This window comes from Eschrichtius robustus, chromosome 12 (assembly GCF_028021215.1).
Source record: "Eschrichtius robustus isolate mEscRob2 chromosome 12, mEscRob2.pri, whole genome shotgun sequence".
NCBI lineage: Eukaryota > Metazoa > Chordata > Mammalia > Artiodactyla > Eschrichtiidae > Eschrichtius > Eschrichtius robustus.
In genome coordinates this window covers 55,409,560-55,437,307 of record NC_090835.1, presented here as the reverse complement: position 1 = coordinate 55,437,307, position 27,748 = coordinate 55,409,560, and the positions used below count along the sequence as shown (strand labels likewise).

At 38.4% G+C, this 27,748-nt stretch overlaps 1 protein-coding gene across 10 annotated transcripts in view; it reads left to right on the top strand.

Annotated features, from left to right (window-relative positions):
• The window catches only part of RBMS3 (RNA binding motif single stranded interacting protein 3), a 705,499-nt gene that overhangs the window by 272,858 nt on the left and 404,893 nt on the right, over positions 1-27,748 (top strand). The window lies entirely within an intron of this gene.

Below are 27,748 nucleotides of genomic sequence, written 5' to 3'. Positions count from 1 at the left end.
TTTTACATTGAAGTATAGTTGATTTACAATGTTGTGTTAGTTTCAGATGTATGCAAAGTGATTCAGTTATACATATATGTATATCTATTCTTTTTTCAAATTCTTTTCCCATTTAGGTTTATTACAGAATATTGAGTAGAGTTCCCTGTACTATACAGTAGGTCCTTGTTGATGATCTATTTTATATATAGTAGTGTGTATCTGTTAATCCCAAACTCCTAATTTATCCTTCTCACCTACCTTTCCCCTTTGGTAACCATAAATGTGTTTTCTAAGTCTGTGAGTATGTTTCTGTTTTGTAAATAAGTTCATTTGTATCAATTTTTAGATTCCACATATAAGTGATATATGATATTTGTCTTTTTCTGTCTGACTTACTTCACTTAGTATGATAATCTCTAGGTTTGTCCATGTTGCTGCCAGTGGCATTATTTCATTCTTTTTTATGGCTGAGTAATATTCCATTGTATATGTGTACCACATCTTCTTTATCCATTTAGCTGTTGATGGGCATTTAGGTTGCTTCCATGTCTTGGCTATTGTAAATAGCAGCACATTCTACTTTTGAACCCAACTGATTATCTTTAAACAAGAAATCTGAAGTTTCTGCAGACAGAAAGGAAAGTCTGGCTGGATCCCTGTGTCTCACAAAGTGGGCAACTAAGAAGTGACTGGAGTGAAACAAGGCCACGAGTTCACCTCCTTTTATGAAATATCTCATTTTGTAATTACATATAAATTCATACTCCGTAATAGGGAAAAAAACAATGTAAATGTTGTCTTTCTTATAGACATGCCATAGGTGGGAGATGACCCACATCTGTTCAATGTGAGAACATGTTTTCTAAAGATTCTCTGCGCCTTGAATTAGCATTAAGAGATTTTAGATGACTAATTTCAGTTTTATAGATTTTGCTGGAATGAGTTTAACCTCTTGGATCATGAAGATATTTAGCACTGGGAATTTAGAAGAATTTATTTCAAATCTTCTAGGTGGTGACAAATTAATTATACTTTAAAAAAGACTTGATTATACATCACCCTTTGAGTATGGTTCCAGGGCTTTTAGCAGTACAGTTGACATATTATTCATTCATATTATATGTCATCAGGCAAACTTGGTGAAGAATTATAACTGTAATACTTTAATTAGTTAAAAGTTTTTTGATGAGAGGGATTATTGATTCAGTGGAAGTGTTTGAAGAAAAGAAAGCCCAGCACAAATCGAGAAAATAAAAATCCAATCAACATGATGATGTATGTTGCCAGCTGATTTTATGGAAACTGCCAAACTAAATATCAAAGGTGTATTTTATTCCTATGAATGAAACCGACTGCAAATAATGAAGCAATTTAGCACACAACATACAAGATCATTTACCTAGCAATTCCCTATTAAGGACATTTCATTGTCAGACAAAGGGGTTCATACATTTTGCTAACTTTCCTTAGGGGCTTTCAGAGCAATTTTGAATTTAAGCAGTAAAACACACCCTCTTTATATAGCAAAGATATTTGTTTTCTAGATGACGATGAGAATAGCCTGATTTTACAAGTGTCACTGAATGATTGTTTTCATCTTGACAATTTGTTCTCATGACTGTAAATGTATCACTCTGTAATCTCATTTGCTGAATCTTCAGATCACTTCCATTAAAAGCTTTTCATTGCATGACACTGTTAAAATTCTTTGGCAATGGTTGAAGAGGAACTAAATGCCATCTCCAGTAAGTTCATTTTGCCCTTTGAATATGCAGTTCTTCTGGTTAGCTTTTTCTATCCTCTGGAGATCTCTGAAGATTCAGGATAATGACATTTCTTCAGATCTGGAGTCCTCAGAGCTGAACTTTGACAAACCTAGTCTGTATCCTTGTTCCTTCCACAAGCTTTCCCTTGATGCGCTAGGCAGAAGCATTTGTGACCCCATAAAACAGATGCATATCTAATAAGGCATTTAGATATAAGATTAATGGTTGATGTCATTGCTCTTTTTTTTTTTTTTTATTGCTAGTAAATAGCAGTTGAATTGCAACTGATCAAGAGGTATCCAGTGTGGTGGGTTTGGATTGCATGACTCATCTCATGAGCTGATTTAAAATCCAAAGAAGGATTCTACTGAGTTATTTCTCTTGGATTAGCAAAGTGATCTACTTCTGGTTTATACATAGTCTATTGGTTTGACGTATCAGCAACGTTTGATTATAAACCTTTGACAATAAGCAACAAATAGTTGCTCTAATAGTTTCCAAAGTGTACTAATCTTATTCCTCTTTAATTCTCATCTGAAGTTTGGAATTACTACAGAATTAGCTAGACATAAATAGTCCTGCCAAGGAATGACCTCCGAACCTCTTAACAAGTGGGAACAAAAGACCTGAACAGTTAACATCATTGGTAGTCTCAAATTTCTTTCTGATTTGTATTACTTTCCCAAATAGAGAATATCTGCAACTGGCAATGCCACAAATCTCTTGGTAGGCATGCACACACACAAAGTAGGATCTAGGCAAGCATTATGGTAATCTCATTAATAGGAAGTATGGCATTTAAGGGAAAGAAGTTGTGTGTGTGTGTGTGTGTGTGTGTTTCAGTAACCGAGTGACACTAACATTTACAATATGCTAGATCGGCATATTTAATTTTTTCAGACTAGCCACCAAAAAAGAATCTCTTCCAGGATTACTGACTGATTATTAATATTGCTTCTCTTTACTTTTCTCAGCATTTGCACCACATGTTGTGTCACTTTTGTTGTAGTTACATATTCTGTTCTGATAGTCACTGATTTGGAACATATGTTGGTTTAACTGTGCCACGATCTCTGTCATATTTCACCACTGTGACCTTGCAAGGGCTTAGGAAGCCTTGGAGCTGTGTCAGAAGAGCTTCCCAGCCTCATACATTAGGGGCCGCCCAGCTGTGCTGCAGAAGTAAGCTGCACACTCCAAGCAGCCCAGAGTGTGTGAGTGATGTGCTCTCTGGCCAGGTCAATTTGTTAACCTCACTGTGATGCCACCCTGAATTGCCATAGAAAGAGAGAGAAAATGAATCGTCGTGTTCTGCACCTGTCTCTCTTACCACTTGGAATGAAAAAAGCAGTTTCTCCCTTGGGTCCAGGTGCTTATCAGAAATATGAGGATTGGGCTGGACTCAAAGGTATTGGTCAGTGTATCTCAGAGATTCAGTTTGAAATGACTTTAAAGGTATTGTACCAACACTTTCACAACCTGTAGGTTCCTGAAAGAGTATTTGTCTTTGTCAGATTGGGCTACTATAACAAAAATACCATAGACTGGGTGACTTAAACAACAAACATTTATTTCTCACATTTCTAGAGGCTATAAAGCCCAAGGTCAGGGTACTGGGGGATTTGGTGTCTGGTGAGAGAACTCTTCCTGGCTTGCAGGTGGCTGTCTTCTGGTATGTCCTCATGTGGCAGAGAGAGCTGGCTCTAGCCTCTTTCTCTTCTTAAAAGGATGCTAATTCCCATCATGGGGACTCCACCCTCATGACCTCATCATGACCTAATTATACCCCAAAGACACTATCTCCTAATACCATCCCATTGGGGCTTAGGACTATCACATAGGAATTTTGGGGGGATACAAACATGCAGTCCATAACACTATTATAAGGCAGGGAAAAGGAAAATAATTCTTATTTCATACTTGTTATAATATGTACTTCCTTTCTTGGAAACACAAGGAATGACAGCTTTCCTAAATTTTTCAAATTTATTTTTCCAAATAGATTTGGATTAGGTATTGTATTAATTTAAAAAGGTGTTTCTAGATCTTTTGCTGAGGGGAGAACAGGGTAAGAGGTAAGAAAGACAAAACTGACACAGGCGGAAAGTGACAGCTTTTCTAGTAAAAAGATGAAGTGTCTAGATTATTCATCACTGAATCACTATCCCTATAACATTTGTAAATAATTTCTCTTTTTCCCAATTTGAAAATATATTTAAGTTGGCAGAATGGACCACTGGCATGTTTTCATTTCAAGTGGAATTTGAAATGGTTTATCGGGACCTTTACTTTGGCCCCAAAGGCTGTTTACTAGGTGAAATACTATTTTATTGTACTTGGAAAGAATAAGTATTTTAATAGAAGAACATTCTGGCTTCCAAATCTGACCCCTTGGCAACAGCAATTTCAAGTCAGTGTATGCTAGTGAATACAGTGAAATCCTAAGGAGTTACCAAAATACGTTAAACTAAATTTCTTGGATGAAAGTTGTTTCCAGAAAGTCTTGTACCATCTTCTCAGGAACACTCAGGAGCCCTCATAAAAACAAATTCTGCCTCTCATACTATGAGTTTGAATCTTTTTCTATTTCGTCTTCACATCACGAGTCATGACTGGCTGCGAACACATCTCATTGGCAAGTGTTTCAAGTCTTCTGTTTGGTTTGTGTATTTGTGTGTATGCATCAAAGTTTTACAGCATTTGAAAATCAGGGGGCAGATAATTATGATATCTGTGCTACTTAGGATACTTAGGATCTGTGATACTTAAGATCTATGATACTTAGGAAATAGGCTATACCTATGATGTTAACCCCTTATAAATGCTTGGGTGTTACTTGAGGAAGGTGAATACAGATAAATGTGAATTCATAGATAGTCAACCAGGTACTGGAGCATTTATGTTCAGTCAAGTACATGAACACATAAACTGTCTCAACCTCTGTACAGTGATGTACCCAGGATTTTCCCATAAAAGATTTGAGGTGACTTGAAAAAAAAAAAAAAAAAAAAAGCTTTACAATGAATAGAATAAACTTGAACTAGAAATAGAAAACCAAGAGCATTGACAGGAAGTGGAAAGAAGTGTAGACTACTATTGAATGCTAAGCCTCCTGGTAACCCAAACAGAAAGGGACGGTTATTTGTGTCCTTATCCTTATTCCAACTGAGGAAGCTCCTTGGGAGAGGCCAGAGTTTTTTCTGGCAGAAAATTCTAAAAGAAATGTTCTTAATTTACTTAAGAATTGCGTAGAAGCCAGCAAGTTTGAATTTGGTGGTTAAAAACAGTACTCTGGGTAGATTTATATTTCCAAATTACAAGCTTTGGGTTTTTTCAGTATTACTTTGATAAATGTCATATTAGAAAGAGGAAAATAAGTAGCAGGTGGTTCTCTCTGGTCGACTTTGTCCCTGTGGTCAGTAGAGGCGCAGGCTGACTGGGAGGCAGAGCAGTTCCTGCCAACCTGGATTTGTACCCGGCTTTGTATCCTTGGTCAAGTTCTGTGACCTCTGTTAACCTTCTGGGTTTTTTTCCATCTATAAAATAAAAATGTTAAATTGCATGGTTATTGAGATTCATGAGAAAATAGATCTAAAAAATCTAAGATTGCCATAGTACTGTCTCAAACATTGATGCTAAAGATAAAAGTATATATTTTCCTCATTTTTTGTGCTTTCCCACTGGTCAATAATTTTCACTTCCATAATTGAGGAATATGTTACACAAAAAAATGAGTATCGTTACAGAAATTATAACTGACTCGGGTAGTTCTATTCTGCAGTCAATGCTATAGTTATTTGGGACTTGCAGGAAATGAATTATTATGGATACGTGGGCTTCCAAAGCTATGGGTCTACCCTTTTGGGAACAAAACATACTGCTGTTTCAAACAATAAAGTTAACTATTCATAATGGAAATCTTTCTCAAATTGGATTGCTTTTTAAAGGTGAATATGCCAAATAAAAATAAACTCTCAGGGCGATTTAGGATTATTAGACTTTATTCTGCTTTAATACAATGCTAACTCTGGGGGGCTTTGTGGTCATTGGAATGTTTGTCCTACACAAGGAGCTCCAGCCTCCTGGGCATTTGGAATCTGTTCCTTTTACCAGCCTTGTGGCCCCTTGATCTCCTTCTAATTCATGACATCTAATCTGCTCAGGATTTGAAAATCAGATAATCAAAGCTCGTTTTAACTTTGAGTAGAATAAGAATAAATAGAATCTGGTCGTCTAGGTATCAAGTACCTGGGTTTTTATACATGAACTCTGTGCCTTGTCTTTTAGTTCCTTGGAGCTCCTTTTGATTTAATTGCTGGTTTACACTGTGTTCTGGAAAGTGAAATGTTACTCTGTTTTCTCCAAGTGTTATCAAAAATGACAAGACCTTGGGAATGCCGCACATGCCCAAAGTGCAAAGTCATTAAAATTCTTGAATACTTGAATGTTCAGTTATATTTGCTAATGGAGAATCACAGACCTTTTCTCACGTTTCCTTTGGAATTATTCACAAGAGGTAATTGTTTATTCCTTAAAGAGTTTGAGGGAGGGAAACTTCATCTTCTTCTCTGTAGGTGTGGTCCAAGGTTTAGCCACACTCATCCTTCAAGCAGACTCCCTTTGTCTCACCTGCATGCCTCTGTCTTTTTTCTTTGGGTTTCATTCACAGTGAAAAGAAAAAACATTCTAAAACAACTACTCAAGTATTTTAAATTAACTTTTAAATACCTTAAAGTTTTGAGTCTTCATTTCAACTAAATTACATTTAAATATTTCCTTGTCCATAGGCCATAGTTCCTAGTACATTGCAAAGGGGATTTTTTTTTTTTAATTTTTTTTTGGTGTTGACTTTTTTTTTTTTTAATTTTTATTTATTTATTCATTTATTCTTGGCTGTGTTGGGTCTTCGTTTCTGTGTGAGGGCTTTCTCTAGTTGCGGCGAGCGGGGGCCACTCTTCATCGCGGTGCGCGAGCCTCTCACTATCGTGGCCTCTCCCGTTGCAGAACACAGGCTCCAGATGCGCAGGCTCAGTAGTTGTGGCCCACGGGCCTAGTTGCTCCGCGGCATGTGGGATCTTCCCAGACCAGGGCTCGAACCCGTGTCCCCTGCATTAGCAGGCAGACTCTCAACCACTGCGCCACCAGGGAAGCCTCAACAAAGGGGATATTTTAATTTCCATTATTCCTTAAAGATGAAGTGACTAGAAACAGGAATAAGTGCTTCCCACATGACAAACGGGAAGGAGAGCATTGCTTTATACTTTCTCTGATATATATGACTACAGAATTTTCTCTTTCTTTAATTTGGTTATGTACAACCTTTACTGAAGTTCCCATTAGGCAGTTAATTTACTTCTTTTCCTTTGACTCCACTATATGACTCTGTATTCTGCACCACATTTGTTTGTTAACAATCAGTAGTTCCACCTAATCTTTCTGTTGTGTTTGTAACACGTTGAGTAGTATCTAGAATGCTTCTATCAGATCTACTAGCTGACATTTATTGTGCTCCTAATCTGCCCTGACTTCTAGGATCAAGACTTCACACACATGATCTCGTATAGCTCCGTCATAACTCTTTGACACATAAAGTTATAATCCCCTCTTTACAGATGAGAAAACCGAGGCTGGGGAAGTTAAGTTACTTGCCTCAGTCAGCTAGTACAGGGGTCCCCAACCCCCTGTTAGGAACCGGGCCACACAGCAGGAGGTGAGCGGTAGGCTAGCGAGCAAAGTTTCATCTGTATTTACAGCCACTCCCCGGCACTCACATTACCACCTGAGCTCCGCCTCCTGTCAGATCAGTGGCAGCGTTACTCTCATAGGAGCATGAACCCTACTGTGAACTGCACATGTGAGGGATCTAGGTTGCGTGCTCCTTATGAGAATCTAATGCCTGATGATCTGAGGTGGAGCTGAGGCGGTGACGCTAGTGCTGGGGAGCAGCTGCGAATACAGATTATCATTAGCAGAGAGGTTTGACTGCACAGAGACCATAATAAATCAATTGCTTGCAGACTCATATCAAAACCCTATCAGTGAGTGGCAAGTGAAAACAAGCTCAGGGCTCCCACTGATTCTGCATTATGGTGAGTTGTATAATTATTTCATTATATATTACAATGTAATAACAATAGAAATAAAGTGCACAATAAATGTAATGCACTTGAATCATCCCGAAACCATCCCCCCACCCCGGTCCGTGGGAAAATTGTCTTCCATGAAACCGGTCCCTGGTGCCAAAAAGGTTGGAGAATGCTGAGCTGGTAGACCTGTGAACCAGAATTGTATGCAGGCAGGGTGGACTTTTTTTTATTTGAAGTGTAGTTGACTTACAATGTTGTGTTAGTTGCAGGTGTACAGCAAAGTAATTCAGTTATACATACCTATATATCTATTTTTTTTCAGATTCTTTTCCCTTATAGGTTATTACAAAATATTGAATAGAGTTCCCTGTGCTATACAATAGGTCCTTGTTGGTTATCTATTTTATATATAGTAGTGTGTATATGTTAATCCCAAACTCCTAATTTATCCCTTCTCCTCCCCGCTTTCCTTTTTGGTAACCATAAGTTTATTTTCTATGTCTGTGGGCCTATTTTTGTTTTGTATATAAGTCCATTTGTATCATTTTCTATTTTTAGATTCCACATATAAGCAATATCATATGATATCTGTCTTTGGCCTACTTCACTTAGTATGATAATCTCTAGGTCCATCTATGTTGCCACAAATGTCATTATTTCATTCTTTTTGATGGCTGAGTAATATTCCATTGTATATATATACACCACATCTTCTTTATCCATTCCTTTTTTGATGGATATTTAGGTTGCTTCCATGTCTTGGCTATTGTAAATAGTGCTGCTGTGAACACTGGGGTACATGTATCTTTTTGAGTTATGGTTTTCTTCAGGTATATGCCCAGGAGTGGGATTGCTGGATCATATGGTAGCTCTATTTTTATTTTTTTGAGGAACCCCCATGTACTGTTCTCCATAGTGGCTGCACCAGTTTACATTCCCACCAACAGCACTTTTCATGGCAGTACACTTACACAGGGCCATGGTCTGGGTTGATGCCTGGGAACAGAAAACTTCTATCCACACCCATAATATTTCTTTCAGAAGCAGTAGAGATGCAGACTTGGGCTCATCTCCATTTGCCATAGGGATCAGTTTCTTCACAATCTGTGAAGTTTCTCGGAAGTGTTTCCCTACTATGCCAAATTGCATTATTACTCTCATGCAAATTCCAGCAACTAATCTTCCCTCAGTTGCCTGCTCTTGCCCATGATCTCAGGGAAATGAGCTGGGAAACAGATAGAAAACTACATAGTTTTGTGCTTGCAGGGACATGAACATTGCCTGACCAAGTTTACCCCCATGTTTACCCCCAAGTTTACCTGTACCTGCTTTAAGTGGGTGGGCTTAAATTTCATACCGCTAAGCACCAAATGAATATAAAATGTGGCTTTAAGTACAACCCAAATGTGAAAAACTTGCAAAAATGTATTCTCAGCTCAGATCCCTAAAAGTGCAGCCTCACCTAGCCAACTGCCTGTCACTTACTCTAATAAGTAGGTGGTATTCTTTGCCCCAAATCAGGAATTAACATACCCGATTTTTACATGGCAAGAGAGGTGACAGTTTTCTCCCTGGTAACCACTCTGTTCCCTCTAATAAGTGTTGAGGCATTTCTAGGTTGGCTGACAGTTAGTTGTAATGTTTGAATAATTCTCTCTTCCTCTTATTTTACCATTCCTGAGGGGCATTTATGTCAAAGACTAGCTTCTTTTCTTGCCTTTTATAAAAAGATCAGAGAATCTCTTAAGTCATCTATAAAATACCATTCACCATCTTTGGTAAAGGTAAAATTTAATGGTCAATAAGAATTTTCAGAAGCAATAAAAATATTTTTAAATGATTTAAGCTTAAGAAAAATGATAAAGCTTCAGTATGGTCATGGTGAGAAAGAATCCTCTGGGCAGTGTCCCCCCTCTGGGTGTTGGAGAGTTTCTGAGATAATCCACCACGTGGCAGGAGGGGAACAAACAGGTTTAAAACCACGTTTTTCCTGGATCTCTGAGAGGCGTATCTGTCAAGCTCTGGATTAGAGCTGAGGGTTACTATCAAAAGATAAACCAAAGTCCTGCTGCACGTACTGGGCAAAAGTTGACATTTTCTGAACTCGGTTTGAAGTAAAAACAGAAAAGAAAACTATGAAGCAATATAAAAGGGCTAACAAAATCCACAATCCTTAAACAGTTTAGAATGTCTTTTGGAAAAAAAATCACATATGCTATGACAATTTATATTTATCAAAGAAGTAAAAGGTCCCTAAAACACTTAGTTAAATGTCTGCCTTGTCACAGAAAATGCTGCTATGCATTACTTAAGACGTGTTCTTTCTTTCATTCTCCCCTCCCTCCCTCCCTCCCTTCCTTCCTTCCTTCCTTTCGTATAAGTATGTCCCATGCAATACTTGGCACATAGTTATACTAAAAAGTATTTTCTTTTTATCTGAAGTTCAATATTTTAGAAAAAAATTAGTATAATAATAGTATATGTTTTCAGTATCCAAACAGAAATAACATAATAGTATAATAATTTAGCATATAGTGTATAACATCTTTCGTATAGTATTATAGTACTATGGATGTATAGAGTAGATAATTTACAGTATAATATTCAATAGAATAATAATTTTGTATAATAATTTTAGTATAAATATGTCCCATGCAATATTTGGGACATACATGAAAAATTGTTAACAATTTTTCTGAAATTTAAGTTTAAATGAGAGTCCTGTACATTATCTGGCAACCCTACACATTTCAGCAAACGCCATCCAAGGTGATAGCAGCCAGGAGAAGAAATAAATGGAGGGCATCCCTGGAGCTTTATCTTCTTGGCCTGGAAGTAACACACATCATTTCTGCTCACAGTCTATTGGCCAGAACCCATCACATGGTGTCAACTTGACTGCAATGGAGACTGGGAGTCGAGGATGGCTCATGGATAATTGATGACCACTAAGGGCTCTGTTGTATTCACCCAATGATACTTGTGCATCAGTGAAGCCAAAAGGATGATTACATAACAGTAGAGAACTCTGGAAGTACTGTGGGCAGTTAACAGAATGAACGATCTCTTTTACCTGGGAGTGCCATGTTGGAGATGGAATCTAACCTGAGTCTTGATGGACACGTAGAGAGAAGTAAAAGGGCATTTTATGAGCAAAACAGCATAAACATTACCATGGAGGTAAGAAAGCCAGAGCGTAAAGGAGATGAAGCTGACATCGTTCTACTGGTTACACTTTGATTAGCATATATAGATCTCTCAAGTTTGTCCATCATCCCTATTCTTACCTTATTAAAAAGAGGATTTAATTTTAAATTGATATATGATATCCTATGAAGATGATCAGAAAAACTGGGCAGAAAGAGGGATGTGGATTATGGGCACATTTGCTTAGAGAGTGGTCCTACATAACAAACAAAATTAGATGGTAAATCCTCAAATTACATGATTAGCTTATAGTTCTATCTATAAGAACAAGAGAAGATCTTGTCAGATTAAGAAATCTAAAGCTTCTGGAAGTTTTGGATAGATGCTTTAAAAATCATAAAGATTTTTATCTTTATGATAAAAAATAAGCTCTTTGCTTCTGGAAAAGACAGAAAGATTTTGATTCCCATTCACTATTGCAGACTCAGTACTTAAAACTGTTAGTTTGCTTTAATGAGATATATTTGTAATATCCTCAAATAAAAAATTGTTCAAGTCCATAAAGAAAAAAAAAATGAACCACTGTATGACAGATTTGCTTCTAGCTTTGGGAGCCAAATTGTAATGGTGAGTACATTTCAGGGGTAAATTTTTGAGATTCTGAATATCAGAACTGAAAATCAAAATCTTGACACAGCACACCATGGCTTTGGGGAAGGAAAGGAATGTTTACTCTTGCTAAGGTTAGTGGACAAGTCTGGTCAGAACATCATGAGAAAACATACTTCTCTATTCAGGACCATGTTATCTCAATGTTTCACATTCCTGTCCTTTTTGGAAGCTAGAGTTATTATTCCAAAGTCTCAAGAGGTTTACTATAAACTCTAAATTGCTCTACTCACCCTTCCTAACTAGGCATCCATAGTCAGGGCATGCATTAAAAAAAAAAAAAAGACATATGTTAATGAAAAGATTTGTACTCTAGAATCTTTGTACTCTAGAATCTTCCTTGCAGCATGACTCTGAAAATGGCCTGGTCTTCTTTTTACCTGATTCTTGCAATCCCTGAAGCCGGCAGAGGAACTGTTTTATTTCTTTTAAAAGCATGCCAAGAATAAAGTCAGCTGGTAATAAAATGCAACAATAGTCATCTCTAAGCAAAAAGTGAATAGCAGTAGTGTTGTTCTAATGGTTTTGCTTTGAATCTTTCCTCCCTTACAATTTTTATTCTATATTGTCTGAAGAAAAGAATAAAAAATTCCACTGCTCAGCATCTCAGAGCTGAAGGATCTTGTTTATTTCTAGGTGGTCGTGACACCAAATGGGAATGGGAAATCTATGATTTCTTTTGCGTGTTCAGTTTCTTAGGGCACCACGCTCAATGCATAGCACAGGGTAGAAGCTCAAGCTTACATGCCCCTGAGTTCTTCCACTAACTATCTCTTAGGCAGGTTAACTCACGATTCTAGGACTCACTTTCTCATCTGCAAATAGGCCTGATAGGGAATAGGATCAGCCTCATAGGGTTATTGTGGGCATTTAATATGTTAATATCTGTAAAATGTGTGGCACTCACTGTACCTTGCTTGTAAGTTCTTAGAAAATATGAAAGAATATTGCTTTTATTTACAAAAGACTAAAGAACATCTCACAGAATATATTTTGTTTATATCTGACTATTAACAGTGTTCTAGGTTTTATGCTGATTTAATTACAAAGGCAGGCCAAGTTTCCTGGGAAAGAGGTTATGAGGTGGAGATTTGCAGGCATAAGGTGGTTAGGGGGTGGCCTGGGGATCAATGATAGTGGGGAGTGAAGGAAGCAGGAACAGGCAGAAGAGCAGGTCACAGGACCTGGCCAGCACCTGGGTCTCAGGGAAGTTCTAGAGCTGGAATGGTCCTCTAGGTTGTCCCAGTTTGCAGAGGGGACCAGGCCCTTGTACATCCCTTCACACCGAGGAGTCCTTGAATGCAGACTGCTGCTCTGCGGGGGAGGGGACATGACCTCATCTCGAGCCAGGTGGCTCTTTTGGGCTGAGAGTGACTCACCTGGTAGCTGGCAGTCACCAAAAGAGGGGGGCCCCGCAGTCTTGAAGCGCCATCAAGTGACACCACTACAGACACCATGTGTGCATTGTAATATGCATATTTTCATGTCACCAGTGTCTTAATTTGCTTGAATATAGATCTTGCATGCTCAGATTGAGAATAATGGAAAGTAATTTTCTTAGAATACCAAATAACTGACTAATTTAATGAAAAATAACATTTCCCCCCAGGCACTTGTTTCTTTATAACCTGAAAATTCACCCTGTGAATTTCGATGTTTCAACTTGTCATCTTGTTAGAGTATAGATACAGTTGAGTTTGTAAGTAATGTTTGAACATTTTAGAATTATTATAATCTTCTTGCAAGCCTAGTTCACTATGCGCTTTTTGTGTTCATTTCCATGGCATTAATCGCATTATAAGAAAAATGAAGGAGATTTTAAATGTACCCATCATTATTCCATACGAAGATATCAGCTGTATTTATTTTTTTCGAATTGCCATATTACCCTTCCTAATATGCAAATGTATTTTACATCAGCCTATTTATGGTAGGTCTATATTTTTCATTATCTTTTTTTTCTTTAACTTAACATTGCATTATAAATATCTTCATGTAGCTACTCATTTTCACAATTATAATGTAATAGAAACACAGGTTTCTAATGAGAAACCATACTGTAGGTTTAGTAATGAGAAGTACATAGTAATGAGAAACGCTATACTGTAAGTCGCTGTATTGTAAATTATTTGGCTTTCAGCTTTATTCCAGGTTTTCCCTTTCAAATCATTAAATCATTCAAATCTATAAATTGAATAAAATTCTGAACTTAGCAAATCATTTCAATTAAGTAAACAGTCACGGTCGATGCTGGCTTGCGTTAAAGGGCAGATATAGCAATGACGATACTCAATCTGCACCTGGAAACAGTTTAGGGATGAAAGTGTGGTCCAGTCATATAAAGGAGTAGGCACAGAATAAAACGTAGCTAGTGACGCAGTGGAGAAGAGACAGGAGTGATGATTTCTAACTGTGTAGGAGGGAAAGATTCATAGAAGAGGAGGATTTTAAGCTAGGCTTTGCAGGAAAAGTAAAATTTAGACAAGGGGAAAAAATCATTAGGATGTTTTAAGTCAAAAGAAAAGTAACAGGAAGGAAAGATGTGAAAGTAATTTATGAATATAAGGAACTGTGAGTCATCTGGGAAGGTGACTTTTAAAAGATGAAAATGTGATGGAAAAGATCATTTAGAGTCATGTATTCCAGGTACGTGACGCTAACAGGAAGTAAGAACTAGTGGGAGATGTTGACAGGAGACTCACATCCCAGGTGGGACGATATTGCACTAATTCAAGGAAAGTTTACTAACTTCTTGCATTTTTTTTTCTTTCCTTCATTCATTCATAATTCATGAATATATAATCATCTTCCAGGCTGTTAGGGCTGGGACTGTTAGAATAAAGATCAAGATCTATTTAAAATTATACATTCACCCAACAAATATGACTTGAGAGCCTACTTTGTGGAAAAGGGGTAGTCAGAGCTGAATTCATCTCCAACCTTAAACGTGAGTTCTCAGCTGGGTTGTGAATAGGGCATCACATTTGGTGATTATAGGCTGTCATATTAGCAATATGAAGAGAACTCTGAAGTTCTCACCAAGTACCATTCCACAGAGGAGATGAGATGGACTCTCTAAATGATGCTTCATCCTGACTCTTGAAGAGACAACGGATCACTCTGTTCTCCCATATTTTCTCCTCAGTCTACACACAGAGAAGCAAAATCCAAACTCAAACAAAACAATACACAGGCCAAGTCATCTGGCTCTTTGGGGGTAGGAGGAATTAGAATACCTTGAAATATTTTATGTTAGTTTCCTGAGTTTTGAGGACATTCTCACTTCTGTGAAAAATCCAGGGCTTTGAGATGCCACCCTGCATTTTAACACTGCTGTTGCACATAGCAGGAAAGATTTGGTCCTTCCCCGCCCCTCCCCTCTGCAGGTTGCCCTCAACCTTGCTCTAATCAGGCACACACCGTGATACAAGGCTGTGGTTACTGCATCATTTCGATTTCATACTGACAGATGAGCCACTACTCTAAAGAAAAATGCTTTGTTTAAAAGGACAAGACATATTTTCCAAAACCTTTTTCAGAACTAATGTAATCATAGTAATTAAGTGTTATTTATACATTACCTATTACGGCTCCATTGAGTGCTTGATAAAATATAAGAAAGATCAAACCAGATTACACTTGAAATGTATCATTTGTGAAAACATGTTTTAATTTGAAGACACGTTGAAAGTCATTACTTACATTAGAGATTTCCAAATAGGCATTTTATGATTCTTCCACAATCAGAAGTTGTCTGTCAGCTAATATAAACTTAAATCAAGAAAAAGCTTATCACCAGGTAAAACATCTGCTTTCAGAGGACAAAATTATATCTCGGGTACCATCCTTTAATCAATGAACTGTTACTTGATGGTTTGAGGCAGGAGTTAGCTACCTTTGGGTTGGTATGGTTAGCTTCCTATACCCCTGGTGGGGCGGGGTGGGTGTAGGTAAGGAGCAAATTGAAATTGGCAAGGTGTTTAGACAGGACACTGTCAGTGCTTGGCCCATCCCCCTGGCTCCCTTTTGTCTGTTCTCACACCTCTCCCCAGACTTGGGTGTGCTTATTTCCAACTGCTAGTGTCTCTGACTCTCCTCGCTGGTGTGGCCCTGAGGCTACTTGAGCTGCTTTGCCTGCAGGTGCACAAGCCAAGTGCTTTGACATCTGAGAGGCCCCCTTCCCCACCAGGGGATCATACCCAATGCCTATCTGCTGTCTGAATATGAAAGCCCAGCTCCCTTGCTTGGGTTAGGACAACTCTGAGGTGTAACTTACGCTCCAGAACTCCCCTGCAGGGTTAGGCTGATGTTACCTTTCATAAAACTTTGTCTGAAATCATATACTTGCTCGGTTTCTTCTCCTCTGTCTGCTTCTATCACTCCAAAACAGGATTGCCTGGGAGCACTTCCTTAATAAACAGCTGTCCTATAAAGACTTGTCCTAGAGCATATTCTAGGGAAGTTGAAGATAGTGCTTCTGTATAAAGCATCTCTTCCTATAGTCCACCTTTTAGAGATGTATTCTGGGTTAATACATCCTCCCAGTTGTGCATATAACCCTGACAAAGTTAAGTATAATGAAACAGAGCATTCCCTACCATCTGAAGTGGTGTATAGATTCAGTAACCAGGATTTACAGAAATAAAAAAAAAAAAAACAGTTGCCTATGTGGAATTTGCTTTTTGCGGTACCCAACGCACTGTGACTATTTCTACCAACCTTGTTCTTTCTACATCCAGACAATGGTTGTAATTCCAAAATGCAGAAAGAGCTGCTGAGACCAAGCTCTGGCTGGAAGCCAGTTCCCATAAGTAGGATGCTGTAGGTAGGAAGAAGAAAGGGAGCAGTCGTACAAGGCATCCTGGGAACTGAAGATTTTAGTGTGTTTGATGAGTTCAGAGACCCTGATGAACAGCAGAGGGTGGATGAGCCCACCTCTGCCCAGAGCACCTACGACACCAGGGTTGTCCAGCTGGAGTCCAACTGCAGATCTGATTGGGATTTTAACCCAGATATTTTAAAAATAACAATGAAGCAAGGGAAATCCACTAACTCTATTTATAAACACAAAATATGGGTAATTGTCTCCTTCTTTTGGGTCAGTAGCAAAAATGTAGCCTACAAAAATGATCCTGTGGCAGAAATGACCCTGAAAACCAGAGGAAGGGCAGACCTCTGAGCACTGTTTATAACAGGAACCAGAAAAACTTTAGAAGACTATTTGCCTTACTTAATCTGATTTCAGAAGACATCGCCTTTGGTAAACAGGAAAAGAAAGCCACAAAATAGAATAAGCTGAGATGAAGGGACAACAGGATGAAATGAAGAGAGGACAGGATGTGAGGGCAAGGAAACAAGCCGGGATGGAATGGGAGCCCGGTGAGATGAAGGAGGAGCACGTGGAGGCCAGAACAAGAACTTCAAAATTAAAACCACGCTGGAGTCAGCACGCCACACACACGGAGCCCATCACAGCATAGAGAAGAACGGAAGAAAATGATATTAGATGAAGTGAAAGTTATACAGGATAAAGGAGAAGATACAAACTCAGAATAAGTGCTCTGGAAGCAAACTAGATTATTTGGAAAAGTCACAATTAAAGGACCCTCCTCAAAGCTGGGGGGTTGGGAGGAAAGGGCGGGTGGCTAGAGATGCAGATGACAGAAGTTTGTCATAATCCAGGCAAAACTTAAATAATTAGACACATATCCTGATGTATTTTTATTTATTTATTTTTTATTTTCCATTATGGTTTATTACAGGATATTGAATATAGTTCCTTGTGCTATACAGTAGGACCTTGTTGTTTATCCATCCTATGTACAATAGTTTGCCTCTGCTAATCCCAAACTCCTACTCTTTCCCTCCCCACCCTCCTCCCCCTTCTAATATATTTTTAAATTACAAAGAGAAAAACTGACAAGCAACCAGAAGAAAAATGCAGGTTATCTCTAAAGGAATTTATATTAATTTGGCCCCATAGAGTTATTTGCATCACAAAATTTCAAAGGATGATGAAGCAAATTTAGGGAAGCTGTCCTTTAATTCACTTATTTAGTAAATAGTATGCTCCTACTATGTGTCTAGCATTGTGTTAGATACTGAAAATACAATTTATGTTTATAACCTGAAATGATGATCCTTGTATGGAATTAAAAATAATTGATCATCACAATTACATTCAAAGGCTTATGTAAAGCTATAATCTTCAAAATGATTTATACACTGGGCTCTCCCCCTGGAGTTTCTGATTCAGTAGGTCACAGGTAAGTCCCAATAATTTGCATTTCTACGAAGTTCCTACTAGATGCTGATGTAGCTGGTCCAGGAACCACACATCAAGAACCACTGATTTATATTAACTGGCATTTGGGAAGGAAAATAACAAAAATGTTCAGCTGCCTTGGAATGATTACATAGTTGTAGTTGCTGAAATAGTTTTTGAAGATTATTCAATGCTGTAGAAAAATCCCAACATTACAGTTCCGCATAAAGTCAGCATAAAAAATGCATATACCATGTTCTTTATATAAAGGATACAGTTAAAATGGAAGAGGTAGGTGTCAAACAGATTGTCAGGAATTTCAAAACTATTTAATAGAGATTCTCTCTAGGCCATGTCCTTAATAGTTCATTTTTATTTTCATCTTTATAGCTTTCTGTATTTTCTAAATGAATATACATTAATTTTATGTTGAGAAAAAGGAAAATAACTCCCCCCAAGGTCCTAGTTCAAATGCTGTCTTCTTGGTAAAGCTCCCACCAGCCCTCATCTGAATGCCATCTGTGAATTCTTCTGTCAGCACCTCCTGAAAGCGTTCATCACCTTTTACGTCATTCATTAAAAACTGGCTATGCACATTAGCATTTTTAAAGGCTCTGAAAAGTCTCAATGTTTTAAAAAAAAACTTAATATCATTTACTTCAGGATTTTCCAAACATATTTGTCCATAGAACAGTGCAGAACATCTATTACTGTTCTCAAGAATAAATGGTCCACACAGTGGCATTAGCAACTCTTTGACATTTATTGAATAAATGGATGAAATCAATGAATTATTGGCTAATATGTTACTTATTAATATTTTTACAAAGGGTGAACCTAAACTCAGAGTGTTCTTTCAAAGGCCATTAGCATTTTAATTTATATGTACTTAAACTTCGAATTCCCTAGGTACTTAACAAACTTTATAAATTGCCTAATGGGTGCAAGGCACCCTGTGACATGCAAAGGTATATTTTACATGGTCAGATCTCAGCCCAGTATTAATTCACTATTTCTTCACATATCCCAGCCTTCAAAAATATTTAAATCGCTTTTCATAGTTGATTGTATATCTACATGATTATTATTTAAATTTAACCAACAGTGAGAATTTCATTCAATATGAGTTAAAACGACAATGGGAGAATCCAAGCGTCCTCTCAAAGAAGAGTACAAATACCAGATGGAGTTTCCTGCTTTTTGAAAGTGGACGACACTGTCTTTCCAAACAAATATTGTATGCCAAAAATAAGAGCCCATCTGTATTTTATAATTAATTATTTTCTGTGCCTAAGAATTTTTTTTCTTCTGCATTGGCTACATTCCATCCTATTAGTACCTTAGATTATGGGATTTTTTTATAGCTCTTTATGTTTTGCAATTATATGAGTTATATAAAAATATGCAAAAATGTTTGGAAATACTTGGTAACTTAGCAATGAAAATAGTATGAAATGTACTCACGTATAAACAGTAAGCTTCCCAGCACACATACACATATCACCAAAAACAAAAAGTGGAAACAAAAATATCTGAAAGAAGGGAAAAATCAATCATAAAATTTAAATTTGTTATTTTCATCTGAGGATTGCAGAATGCTTTCCCTCAATGCTGCATATATGGCAAGTGCCCCAGAATAGTTTGTTCATGCTCAGAATTAAAAGATGTTGTGATTTTGAAAGGGAAGGAGAATCTGGGGGGCGGGGGTGGTGACTGGAATTAAAGATGGCATTTTATTATATATATTTTATATATATATATATATATATATATATATTTAGTGTATCTATTCCATAACATCTTATGGGAAAACCCAAATGAACTTTTTTGGCCAACCCTATTTAAAATGTCTTAGTGAGTACAAACACTTCCCCTATAATGAGATGAGGAAAGCCAAATGTTTTAATATGGAATGCCATGCTTAAAATAATCAGACACTTTTAAAACATGACTATCTTCCTTTAATAAATGTAAAAAATAGGGGCTTCCCTGGTGGCGCAGTGGTTGAGAATCTGCCTGCCAATGCAGGGGATACGGGTTCGAGCCCTGGTCTGGGAAGATCCCACATGCCGCGGAGCAACTGGGCCCGTGAGCCACAACTACTGAGCCTGCGCGTCTGGAGCCTGTGCTCCGCAACAAGAGAGGCCGCGATAGTGAGAGGCCCGCGCACCGCGATGAAGAGTGGCCCCCGCTTGCCACAACTAGAGAAAGCCCTCGCACAGAAACGAAGACCCAACACAGCCATAAATAAATAAATAAATAAATAAATAGAAAGGCAAGTAATAAATGTAAAAAATAAAACATAGCCCCAGTAGGTTTAGAGTGAAGATCAAGATCACTCAGTGAATTAGAAGAGAAGAGAGTACAGTTGAGCTGACTGTCTGCTCATGTGCATAAATACTGGTCTTGATATGTTGATACGTCAACACAAGCATCACTGTGACTTATCCTTGGGCCACACCTCTTTGTAGTTGAGAAAATCATTAAAAATATGGCTTTTAATCAACAACATTTGAGGTCTTTACTGACAAAAATAATAATTGATTGCTTACTTTAACAACATGTCAGGCACTATTTTAGGTGACTTACATATATTAATTCATTTAATCTTCACAACAGTGTAGTGAATTGTAAATAGGTACTGTGATTATCTTCATTTTCTGATGAGGAAATGGAGATTCAGAGATTGATAATGAGGATTTGACGCCACACCTTCTGGACTGAGTGCCAGTGCTTAACTGGGCTGCTCTGCTGGTTGTTTCTCAAACGGTGATATATATGTATTTGGGCAAGAAATTGAAATCCATGAATACTATTCCTATAAAATAGATTGACCCAGTGCATGGGGAGGATGGTGTAGTATCAACTGATAATAAAGAGAAGTCTGTTTAAAGTTCCTTTTCTTCTTGAACATGATTCAATTATTCTTACTTTTATGAGCTGGCGGCATTTGAATATCAGAAATCCAACTTTTGGACTAATTTTTGTTTGTTGGCATCAGCCAGGAGTATTCCAGGCAAGACATGGAAGTACAGTAAGTGGAAGGAAGTGTGGCTAGATGGGTACTGTGGAAAATGGATACAATCGTGACCAAAATAAGAAGCTTGCAGTTAACTGTTTTCACGCAAACCCGGTGCTGCCCAATCTTCTGATTATTAAAGAGAAGCTGAAAAATCTGATTCTTATCTGAAATAACTCAAATTGGAAAACATACTGCAACGAACTAAATGAATTAAAAAAAAAACATTAGAAACAGAGCAACTCAAAGAAATCACTTCCCTGGACTGGCACTAGTCAGTACGGAGGAAGTTATGATGTTGATTGTGGAGCCAAGTGTGTGAAGTGATGACTTGTTCCCTGTGGGGATGTTCCAGAAGCTTCCCTGAACCACTTCTCTATCCCTCTCCACACAACCAAGGAACTATTTTCCCCCTTCAATCTACCTTATACTACTTGGTGTAAGGTTGCTTTGGGTACAGAATTTCACATATAATGTTAGAACTTCTGAGGATCTACCTTTGGTTGTTAATCGCAATGCAAGGAGGGTCTTTCTCCGTCCCACTTTCTCCATCCCTCTTTCTCCATAGATTTTACTTTGTACAAATATTCCAGCTCAACTCTATCCTCTGCTAACCCATGCTCCCCCATCATGAGCATGGGCCACCTTTGTATAAAACACCGAATCATTTTCTAGGGAAAATCATCCCATGTTACAAATAGCGTTCCTTCAGGGAAGCCACTCTTGAGATTTCTACAACTTACCTAGATAGTTTCATTTGTGAGTTGGACTTAAAGATGTGACTTAAAGAACTGGAGGATGGAGACATTTCTTGAAGAAATACCTAGAAGAGAGGGAGAAAAAAGAGCCAGAAGAAACAAATCAAGGGGTTCGTAAGATTGTTGATTTTACAGTTTGATCCAAGAGAGATAGTACAGCACCAGGTCTCCTATAGGAGATGATCAGATAAACCTCTAGAAGAGCAGATCCTTGTAGAGGACCCCTTTTTCCGTTAATAATCTCTCCTCTTTCCCATTCCTGAGAGCCTTCTTGGAAAGGAACCTACAGGTCTACAGGAAGGAATGCTGTCGATTTGTACATCTGAGCCAGGACTATGCCTATTACTTTGAAAGATGTAGAGGAGGAAAGAGACATATCAAATGATAAAATGCCCTCTTAAAACTCTCAGATTCCATGCTTTAACCTACTGCCAATTATCTAGAATGCCTGGTGACCATCCTGTGTCTGTCTCTTTTACACTTTCAAGGATCATTCATTAATTCATTTATGCAATCAGTGTTTCTCAAGTGACTGTCACATCCCTGCAGGGGTGAGGATATTGTAGGGAACCCACACCTAGCTGAACCCTCAGCCAGGATATATCAGTAGGAAATTCTCACATCTTTAATCTTCATTACTACAGGGGGAGCCTCTGGCACAATTACACAAGAAAAAAAATATTTTAATGTCATATTTTCACTCATTTTTTCAATTTATATATATATTATCAAAGTATAGTTGGTTTACAATGTTGTGTTAGTTTCAGGTGTACAGCAAAGTGATTCAATTATACATATGTGCATATCTATTCTTTTTCAGATTATTTTCCCTTATAGGTTATTACAAAATATTGAGTATAGTTCCCTGTGCTGTACAGTAGGTCCTTGTTGGTTATTTATTTTACATATAGTAGTGTGTATATGTTAATCCCAAACTAGACATTGTTGACCAATGGATGAATTTTTTAAAAAATCCTTGAATATGTCATGTATAAGTATTATAATTGAAGCACATTTCCTATAAAATGTTTCTGACTTTATGGTTGTTACTTTAAAAAAATATATCTATTACACAGAAGCCCTGCTGCACAACTTCAGGATTCTAATGCAGCTTATTTATGTGACAATGAGAACATTCCTGCTCACTGAGACTAGGTCACCTCGTGTGCAAAATAGGAGCAGTAATACTGAACTTAGAAAGTGTTGGGAGATTTTCCTGAGGTAAACTGTGAAAAAAACTTAATGCTGTGCACAGCACAGAGTGTGCAGCTTTTATTTTTATTATTATGTAAATTTTGATATGTATATTTTGGACATTGGAGTGTTTCTTTAATTCAGGAGGTTTAAACCACCCTGCAGAACTTGCCAGAGGAAAGAGGTAGACCACTGATCTCGGAGGTCTGTGGGATGTGGCAGCTTGAAACAGGACCTTAGTCCTTGTCTTCTTTCAGGAAAGAATTCAGCAAAGAGACAGAGTATGAAGCAAATAAAGCATTTATTAGAGACAAGGTGCTCATGGAAGAACACACAGGCAGCCTCAGAGTGAGTCGCTCCAATAGGGGTGGCTAAAATTGCTTATATGGTGGCAGTTTTCTGGGTGCCCTCTGGCCAGTCATCCTGCTTGTGCCCACATTTGGTCTGACGCAGGGCCCTCTCCCATGTGCAGGTGCATCTTTCAGCCAAGATGGATTCCAGCACGAGGGTTTCTGGGAGGTTGGCAGGACATATTAGGGGCCGGTGCTGAACCCCCAGGATCTCTTTTGTACATGTGTGGTCTGGGAGGTCTCCTTGACCACAAGAATGAGAAAAATGTGGTCTCCTTATCTTTTATTCAAGCAGAGCCCTGCTCCTGTCGTTATCTTTATCTTGAGTGTCAACAGGAGACTGCAGCTGCTCAGCCTGGGGCCCAGCTATCACCTGCCTCACTACTACTCTCCAGCCCCACTTTTTATAATATTCTAGGATGGAAGTCGCCCTCTGTAATGTAGTGTCAGCTGGGCAAGTCAGCTTCTAGAAAGACAGTGCTATCAGCTTGGATCTGGATACAAGTCAACTCTATCATTTCCAAGAAAATAATATCTTTCAAAAATCAATCTTAAAATATCTGATGTTCTGAAACTGTCACTGCTTCACTTCCTAGAAGAGGGTGCTTTGGGCAACACGAATTTCCTGTAGTTTTTTTTTTTTTTCATCCTTTCCTTCTTCATACAGATAGAAAGCAAGCTCTCTTAGGTCAATCTTTGTGTGTTTTTTCCATGTGCATTTGAAGCCCAGAAGGAATTCAAAGCTTCCTGTTCGTTTGCAGAAGAAATTGATACAAAACGAAGAAGAGGGAAATGTATTCTCCCCTCACCAGCAGTTTGGAAAAGAAAACTTAAATTATGTCCCCAAACATTTATTTACCTCGTATGTGGTATTTGTTGAATGGCTAGAGGACCTTAGGGTACAGGGAAAGGAAGGCTTTTAGAAGCTTATAGAAAATTAGTCCTTATTGTAGTATTACTGTGTCAGAAAGAAAAAATAAAAACGTTTCTGGCTTGTGCCACAGTTTGTGAATTTTTGAGAACATTTTCAAGGTCAAGTTTCTAAGAGCAGGACTTGAAAACGGTTATCTCACTACCTTCACCATGGTCCTGCTTCACTGCGGGTTCTGAAAGCCTCTCAGCTGCACTTCTTTGTGGACATCACTGGTCTTGGTGTTTCTTGGTCCCTTCAGATGAGCCATCAGTTCACTTTTTTTCCTTCTGCTGAGCAGTATTTTTCCTGAGCACTTTTGTTAAGTCACAGTAAACGAGGTGAGCAACCAGCAGGCCCGTGACACGAAGTCGTTTATTGATTTGAAAACAGCACTTGTCTCACCTCACCTTAAAATTCTAGAGCACGAAACTTCAGTTCCTCAAAAACAGCCAAAGCATTAACACCGAAACACTTCAGTCCTGTTTTCAGGGCACTTTGGACATAATTAGAAAAGAGAACCCTGCCTTATTATGATAATAATAATAACTCTTTTTAGTCATGGTGACTTTGACATCAGCATCTTCCAGGTCTCTCTGGAAGTTAAATATTTTGCCTTGTTGCCCCAAAATGCATGAACACAGATCAGGCCAGTGCTGCCATTTGGGGGTTGGTGTGGCAAATTTACAAGACTCCGTTGCTTTTAAATTATATAATGATGAAAGGGCATTTTATTTATTTATTTTTAGTAAATTTATTTATTTATTTATTATTTATTTTTGGCTGTGTTGGGTCTTTGTTGCTGCGCGGGCCTTCTCTAGTTGGCGGCGAGCAGGGGCTACCCTGCATTGCAGTACGTGGGCTTCTCATTGCGGTGACTGGTGAAAGCAGAGGTATTTAATTTGTATGAATTTACCATTCATTCTTTCACTCACTCATTTCTTCATTTTTTCAGTGGCTAATCTGAACCAGAAAGTGTCCCAAGTCTTGGTGACTTGTCCAGTTATGAGCAGAACCATCCTGTTGTCTATTATCTTGTCCCTAACAGTCTTTTAGGATAAAATACACAAATAAAGTAGTCCACAGATTGTGTCCAGCACAGCGAAGGACTTTAACAGCATGTGGTGATAGAGGCTCATGGAGGAGAGGGAGAATCCAGGTATGTACAGTCTAGGAGAGGAGCATTCCAGCCAGCAGGAACAGCAGGTGCAAAGGCCCTGAGGCAGCACGGACTGACTATCATGAGAGGGCATGAGGTTGGTGTAAAATTGTTCAGAGGTTCCAGGCTGTGCAAGGTCAGATCGTTCGTTCACACAGCTCCTTCCCCAGCCCCTCGTCTTTGGTCTACGTTAGCAGTCCCAGAAAAGTTTTTGAACTCGCCCTTTACTTACCTGGCTCCAAATCTTTGCTCAAACTAGAATGCCCTTTCCTTCTCATCTCTAAATGTTTTCATTATGCTGAGAAAAAAACAAAAACAGAAAAAAGGGTACACACTTGTGACTCTGTATGAGATGCTGGGACAGGCACCATTCACCTCTACTGACAGGAAGCAGATCAGTGTTTGGGAAGCTGGCAGCTGGGGAGGGGTGACTATAAGGGGGAAAGGGGAACTTTGGGGGATGAGGAAAGTGCTGAATCTTGATTGTTACGGTGGTTATACAGGTGAAAGTATTTGTCAAAACTCATCAAACTGTACACTGAAATGGGCATTTATCATATGTAAATTATACTTCAATAAAGTTGAGTAAGAAGTTATAAAATAAGAAAAAGGAAGGTATTAAAAAGCTCCAATTCCATCTCCCTTGTCTCTCCCCTCAGAAATAAGCTTTCCTTTCCCTCCAGCGTCGTGCTGTGTGCCATAGGTTTTTATGCTTTGATATACACACCACATACAGCCCTTAAGGAGTATGGGGGTGTCACACAGGCTGGTTCTCCTTTGGGCTTGCTTGTCCCCTTAGGGGAGAATCTGCATCTTGTTTGTCTTTTTCTCCTCATATCACCTTCCTCGGAACTCAGAAGAGGACCTCACTGAACACTTGGTCAATCAATAGCAAAATTTTCATATTTAAGTCCTGCCTAGTTCCCAAAAAGGATGAACAGAAAACAAAACTGATTTCCAGGGGTTGATGAGTGGATGGGCTGGAGCCCACATCCTGGCTCCATGTGTAAAAATTGGGGGCAGAGTGGGTACTCGACTCATCTTCACACCCGTACTTGCTTATTGATTTAGTAAGATGCTTGTGATGGCTTCTCTGTCCTCCAGTAGGTAAATGCTGTGTTGACTGTCTGCATTATGCTTCTTAATGGTCCATTATTCCTCTGCGGAGAGTCCAGTGGTAGAATCAGTGTTGGCAAGCGGCACAGAGTGGACACGACAGTATAATAGGAAGAGAGCTATTATGTCCCATTATTACATCGAGTGAAGGGTAATTGAAGGAGCATGTGGTCTGTCACAGAGCTGCCACTTGGGTTGTTATGGGGAAAGCTCTTAAATCAGCCCTCCTGTGCTTATTCTTCAGAAATCTTTTCCCCTTCCCACTTCCCCTCTCCCTATGCAATTTTTGGTGTTCCAAACTGGCTGATAACCTGGAATATTAGCTTTTCAAAATGTGACACAGAAGTTCACCCATTCCTTCCAACTCATAACACTTCAAAATTGTGACTCCAAATTATTCCTGTAAAAATAGCTGATCTTTATGACTCCTGGGGGATTTCTTATTTTAATCTGAAACCTTCCAAAATGGTTCAGTTTTGTGGAAATGATGGAGGAATGTCTGCTCTTAGCAGTTTTTGTGTTCAAGGGCAAATCAACCTCTGTGCTTGCTAACTCTAATTTTCCAAGGGTTATGAGACTTTAATTTGATTCTTTATCCAGGGTGCATAAAATGTTCACTGGAATTTGCATAATACATTTATTGTATAATCACTCTTCACATTGGTTACCTGCTTCTTCAAATGAACAGTACTTTTTTAAGGGAATATATTAATGTAGGGCCAATTTGAACTTTGTAACTGAACAGAATTAAGTATATCTCTGAAGGACAAATATATGGGAGAGAGAGGGAGGACATGCAGTTGTCCTGAACTTGGTTATTATATAAAAATAGCCCCAATCCTATATTTTCAAATATTCATTTTGCAAATATAAGCAGGGGCAGCATTGCTGTCTTTAAAAATATAAAAAAATGTTATGTGGAAAATGTAATACACCTGCCAGGCTTGTGTCGTCTTAGAATGTATTTAAGGCAAGTGGATTAAATCAGTGTGCAGATTTCAGCACAGTCTGAGAAGGTGAGGGCGTTGGAGAGAGAGGATGCTTAGGCAGTAGGCCAGATGCTTTAAAGGCATTTAAATTTATTCAGTTCCCAGAGCCAACGTATAATTAAGGTAATATTATTATTAACCATAATTTTGGTTGTGTGCTCTGTGCCTTTGGACTCAATGCTATCACATAGCATATTTGAAGATTAGGTAGAGGTTGGATGAGATGATCCCCATTTTATTCCATTTTATGAGAATGGTGTGTGCAGTCCTGACTTGACCAGTGGCTGGTTGCAGACCAGGGTGTCTCAGTCGTTTTTTCTTTGTCCTTTTTTTTTTTT